The following is a 7,060-nucleotide window of genomic DNA, read 5'->3' as shown; positions in this document are numbered from 1 at the left end:
TTGAACAAAAAGATAAATAAGATATTAATAAGATGAATACTAAGTACAAGGAAATGGCAAACCAAATGTGAAGGTTTATATAATTCAAGGTTAAAGATGAAGATATGGTTCACTCGAAAAACTAAATATTTCATGTTATAACATATAGAAAGTTGAAAATGAACAATGTTGGACCATTTAAGATTATAAATAGATGTGATTCAACAAATACATATGAGGTAGAATTTACTAAGAAAATTGATATTTCACTTACTTTTTATATTGTTGATTTGATAAAATATCATGAAGGAGACAATAAGATTGGACCAAAATAAGCTTGTATACTAAAAACTACTCCAAATGTTAATATATAGAATAAAGCTTGGATATTAATGTGGGTAGAAGTATAGCAATTAGCTAGTAAGAATAATATTTGGTTATGTGGAAGGGAAGGATCATTGAATATTTGCCATGATTATCTAATAAAAAGGTTGACCATCTTGGTTTTCATCAAACATAAAAAATATAACAAGGTCACTTGTCAAACTATCCCACATGTTTGGAGCAACATCATATAGGGTGTAAGAGAAATGTTGCATTCCAAAAAAAAAAAAGTTTCCATTTTTTAAAGGTTTCTTTAGTTGTTTTGGAGCCCACGATGACACTTTAGAGGATTAGGGTAGTCTAAAGTCCTAAAAGGTAAAAAATTATTACTTCCTATTTTATAAAATCAACCTATATGAGAACATATGGACCTAAAATATTGCCGAATGGAGTAGAACTAAAATATAAAGAAAATGGTGAAATAGTAATCCGAATATCCTATATCATTTGGGACATATTAAATTTTTATCTTTTAAATTTTTTCCTAAAAAATATTTATACTTAAACTTAAAGCCCTTAGAAGCCTCATATAAGACTAATAAGTGAATAAAATGACCCTCAAATAATTAGCATTTTAGATATCTTCATTAGCTTTCAAACAATATATTGTAATAGTAAAGTAGATGCTAAGTAAAAAATTATGGCTCTAAGAAGTTGTGCTACCAAAATTTAAATTTAAAATGAAATATCTTCCTAAGTGGGAAAGCAAATTTTTGAACCTTTGGGTGTCCAAAAAGTGGGGGTTGCACTTTCAAAAACATTCTAAGATATTTAGTGGTGTCAAATTAAGTGATGAAAAAAGGTTACAAATGATATCTCCATTAGTGTAGATTGTAGCTTCAAATTACAAAGTTTTATTAGAAGTTGAGTTTCTTTGTAGTGAGGTAGGCCCATGTGGTCGTAGCATTGTAATTTATAAAATTTTCTTTGTAGTTAGGTAAGCCCATGTGGTTTTAGCATTGCAATTAATGAGTAAAATTCAATTTTATTTAATAAATTGGATGTGCATTATTTTCCCTCTTACATTTTCTGTATTAATATCTAGTTTTGTGTTGTGTGATTTTTCAATGGAGTATCCAATTATTGTAAATAATATATACATATATTTTACTTTCAATCTGTCTTCCAAAATCACCTTAGAATTTAGTTATATTTTTAGGAAAATTCTTCCCTTTTTTTCTTTAGATATTAATAAATTTATTCAAAAATATATGACAAGCCAACTCTTAAAATTATAGGTGCTACATAAGTAGTGAAGTCACATATTCATGCGATGTCTCATATTTATATAGTGTCTATGAAAGTACAAAATTAGAAATCAGCAATTCTTGATATGCCTAATGGGATGCAAACATTGACTTGTATTTTTCCCTTGTTTGATTTTTGTTCTATATTATTTGCTTTTAGTTGATAATATAAAATATAGTAGCCCATAGAAGCACGCCTCTTCTATTTGTAACCCCGTTGATGATCTTATCTCAAATCCTTAATTTTGTAGACCATTATGGTGACTAATATTTATGTGCATCTAAATATTCTTGCATTAAATTTACCATTCTCACCATGGTATACTAGCATTCCATTGAAACAATAGAGAATTCAAGTTCTAGAAGTAGTATTAAAACAATTTCCTCATTTTTATAGATATGTAGGTATCTCTCTATTAGATAATATTAGTGATTATTAAAATCCATACAATATTTATCATATAACAAATCAAAATGTGGCTCTTTTGTTTCTTACTTTCCCTCCCAAACACAAGGCACGTGAATGGTATATAATATTACAATGTAACTCTATTACAAAATATGATCAAATTGTAGATATTGTTTTTCAATTGATTCAAATGTACTGTCGATAAATATTCTATCTAAACAATATCTTAAAAAGTAAAACATCTAACATTAAATACATATATGATTTTATTTTGTGATTTAATAATACTTAGAAGAGGTTCTTGTAAAAAAATTTACCACCCCCAAGATTTATATTTCTATATTTTTCTTAAGGAATTGAATACTAAAATTTCCATCATGATTCAAATTCTTTGTAGTGAAAATATTGCTTAATTATATGATGTGATGATAAAACTCAATAAAAGTCTCACAACCATAGGATAGTTGCATACCATGCCCATTAACTATTTTTAAATACTGTGTTTGAATTTGTTCAAAGAAAGATAGGTTAGCCAACCTGGGTCTTTTCTCCAAAGGGATTAAAATTAGGATGGATCAACATGAATTACCCATAGATATTTGTACCCTGATTAATGAGAATATTATAATCTATGTCTTAAAGATTTGAAAATTTCTTTTTCCATTTGTATTGTATCCACAATGCACATCAATCATTTTATAAAGTGGACTTGCCATTTTAAGGGAAGGAAAAGAAAAATTTCTAATACCTCCTTTAATTTTTCTTTCTCTAATCCTAGTTTGTGTAATCCAGCGTCAGTCCTTAGTGTGAGATTTTCCCAAGATCAAGAGGCAATGGAAAGCACAAATGAGACAGAACAAAATAGATGATAGGAATAAACTGTATTCTATCAAGATCAAAATACTGATCAATTGGATCATGAAGCATTACATACAATGAATATGAGCCTGCTTATATAGGCAAGGCTATATGGATATGTGAGCACACAAACATGACATGTGGCTCAATAAGAAACAAGGGTAGGTAGGAGAAACACTATAATATTCCACATGAGGTGGAATGTAACAACAAGATAAGATCAACACCACAAATGGTAGAAATTCTCCTACACACACTATCCCAATGTGGCACAAACACCCAAGTGTCTCATACCGAAACTACTATGAAATGCACTTCCTAAGTAAGCTTAAGTAAGATGTAATAATATCCAAGATGAATAATTATTTACACCATCACCCCCCCTTAAGTGCAACTTAGGGGAATGCACTTAAGTCTACAATGCAACTAAGCAATGCAAGATGGGTCCCAACTACAAAACCATGTTAGGTACCCATATACAAATGCAAATGCAATCACCCATAAATGGAGAAAGAGAGAGAAACCCAATGGGAAACCCCCCCCCCCCCAAAAGAGAGATAATGAAAGCACACAATTCTCTCAATGATAAATGAGAAGAACAAAAAATTTATGTCCCCCCCATAAGAGAGAAGAAGAGACCATGAAGGTCCCCCTCAATGTTGAATCTCCTACAAAGATGGTCTAATGATGATGACCAAAATACCTCCCCATAAGGAAAAAAGAGAACCAATGTTGCACCAATAATGTCAAAGTGTGACAAAACCAGGTACCAAGTCGATGATGATGAATCACTCGCTGCAACAAAATGAAGATCAAGCATGGAGACAACCTACTATGAGCATCATCTAGATACTCAGAAATAGCAAAAATACCGATACAATCCAAGTCTCACAGGAGCCATGCACAAATGTGTAAAATCTAAGTCTCAACTGGAACCATGCACCAAGTCTCACAAGATATTCCTAATCTATTGTACAAGAGGATTACATCAAATATGTCAACAATGACAAGATACAAAGACGTGTGACACTTTATGATAGTGCGAGTACAACATTGCTCATGGAAAAGCATACAACATGATAGTACAAATCTGGAAACATGAAAACGATGCCAACAAGAAGCCCTGTAGAATACTACAAAAAAAGATGCCTCCAATTGGGATGTGGCCAAGAGATATAAAGGAGCAAATCAACCCCCCTCCACCTTGACTGCCGATTGGATGCACTGCAAGACAGGTATGAAGTGACAAGAAAAAAAGTGTTCCCAATTTGACTTATTAAATGATATTTTTGTTTTTAAAAGATTTTAAAAATCCAGAAAAAATAATTTATTAAAGCCCATAAAAAAACTTTATTAAAAAATAAAGAAAAAAAACTAAAAAAGGGGATAGTCATTTTTTTTGAAAAAAAATGAAATAATTTTTTTTTTAATAAAAAATTATTAAAGATAATTTTTTTTTAAAGAGTTTATTTTTTAAATTATTTAAAAACTTGTGGGCCCGTATGGATGACCTCCTCTCCCAAAAAAATTTAAAAACTTAAAAAAAAATATGTAAAAAACAAATCGAATCACCCCCACTCAATAAAGTTAAAAAAAAATAAAATTTAGTTTTTCATTTTTCGAAAAATAATTAAAAACGGAAAAAATAAAAAAATATTTTAAGACCTGTACCTGCAAGTCTGTACAATGGGCCAGGAGGGGAGATTTTCCAACTCGGAGTAATGGACGCCAATTTCAATGAATTGACAGTCGATCTTGGGGTTTTGGGGCCTTCTGAGTGCAATGGCGATGATGAATTTGGCCAAAAATGCTCCAAAATTATAGATCGGTGCTGGGACAATTCACCACCCTCCACCTTCAAACGACTCTAGATTTGGGCTCAGATGTCAGATTTGGACCAAAAAAAAGATGATTATTACTTTCTCGAACCTCCTCAATCCAATGGTGACCTCAGATCTAACCCAATAATCTCCAATAAAAATCTGAAATAGAAAGCTCCAAAACGCAAACCCCAATTTTCTCTCAATTGGCAAACCAATGGCACTCTAATGGCTCTGATACCATGTAAGTTTTTTCCAAGATCAAGAGGCAATGGAAAGAACAAATGAGAGAACAAAATAGATGATAGGAATAAACTATATTCTATCAAGATGAAAATACTGATCAATTGGATCATGAAGCGTTACATACAATGAATATGAGCCTTCTTGTATAGGAAAGGCTATATGGATATGTGACCACACAAACATGACATGTGGCTCAATAAGAAACAAGGGTAGGTAGGAGAAACAACATAATATTCCACATGAGGTGGAATGTAACAACAAGATAAGATGAACATCATAATGATAGTTCTGATACTTAATATAAGTACACATCCAATAGCCAACAAGATGAGAGCGGGGGGGGGGGGGGTGAATCATACAAACTTAATCTTCCATAAAAACATCAGATTCAACCTCGGTAACATATACTTCAGTAATATAACCAAAACTGCTAAACATGCAAACTCAAAACCATATAAACATCATAACACTAGATTTAACGTGGAAACACAAATAGGGAAAAACCACTATGGGATTTCGGACCCACTAAGAAATATACTCTTCTAGAGTATGCTCGGTTAAAAGCAAATCTTGTTAAAGATTACAAACACATTGCTAGATGTGACCCGATTAAGGGATTTCCCTCAAATCTGTTAGGATCTTCACTTTGTTAGAAGTGACCTTGTTAAAGGATTTCAAACACTTAATTAGAATGTCACCTTGCTAGAGGGTTTTACAAATAAGACTGTTAACTCCACTCGATTAAGAGATTTTCTGTTACTTCACAAAATAATAGTAATAAAAATCTATCTGCAACTTCACATCTAAAATGCTAAAGCAGATTCTTATTTGTTCAATACAATCTAGACATAGAACTAATCTTGTCCATCTGTTGGGCTTCTATACTCTATTATTCAAATAGGTCTTCAAGCTTCTGTGCTCGGTAATCACTATGTAGCATCCTTGTGCATACACTTGCACGTATACATTGTTTATCAACAGTTCCCTATTTATAAACAATTAGCTAACCACTTAATCTCTTTGATCACATTTCCCATGATCAATCATAGCCATCAAATCTTCATGCTTGACCAAGTTCAATGTATCCTTTGATCTGAAAATGTTTTACCCTGTCTTGGCACTTGCATACATTTCTTGGAACTTGTGCTAGGGTATTGCGGTTTAATCTGAACTGTAGATCTTCTTGCTGACTTTCCTTTGCCATAGATTCTTAATGAACTATATTTACGGCATACCAATCATTTAATCAGTTCTAGCTCATCAACTTCCTTCATTAAATAATGCATGCAAACATTTAATGCATTCTATTATAGCTTGGTTACAACTTGGTTATAAATCAGTAAATACTAAACTTCACTCAGTAGACATTCCGCCTTCATTAACTGATAGTGATAACCTTAGGGTTTTACCGACTAGGTTCCTTAGGGTTTACCAACTAGGTTCTTTGCTTGGTAACATAGTATAGTATTAACCTTACAATTTACAACATATGTATGATGTTTAAACAATCTAAACATCATGATCTCATCATTGTCTAACTCGGTAATAGTTGCCCATTGAATACCTTATTCATCCCCTTATTTATCATAATCTTTCTGTGTCTTTTACCGACATCTTTATACTCTTAAAATCATACTTCTCAAGATATGGCAACATCGTACTGAATTAGAAAATCAATTTCTTGACATCAATGACAAAATAATAATATCAAGATAGTAAACATCCTTAATCAGTTATATCCATAATCATCATCAACCTTCTTAATATCCTTACTGAAATCCGAACAATCTTCCATTGTCTATTATAATGCCAAATGCTAACAATCACCCCCTTTGGAATTGATGGCAAAACCAATTGATTTGACCTTAAAAAGATTCATATTGCTGTGATTCTGAAATGCTGAAATGCTCTCTAGCTATCATCCGACTTCTCCCCCATACATTAGACTTCTCCTCTTTTCAATCTTCAATTTCAAGCTTGTGTCTAATCAGTCTTCTCCCCCTTATATTATTCTTCTCCCCCTTTGACAAAAATGCCAAAAAGTAAAGAACTAAAACAGAATTTCTTCCTGTATGAAGTGAATTCCTGCTATGATGTGTCAATTCAGTCTCAGTCAG

The sequence above is a fragment of the Cryptomeria japonica genome, chromosome 10 (genome assembly GCF_030272615.1).
Source record: "Cryptomeria japonica chromosome 10, Sugi_1.0, whole genome shotgun sequence".
NCBI lineage: Eukaryota > Viridiplantae > Streptophyta > Pinopsida > Cupressales > Cupressaceae > Cryptomeria > Cryptomeria japonica.
The sequence above is the reverse complement of the archived record's forward strand: the minus strand, read 5'-3'. Positions refer to the sequence as shown.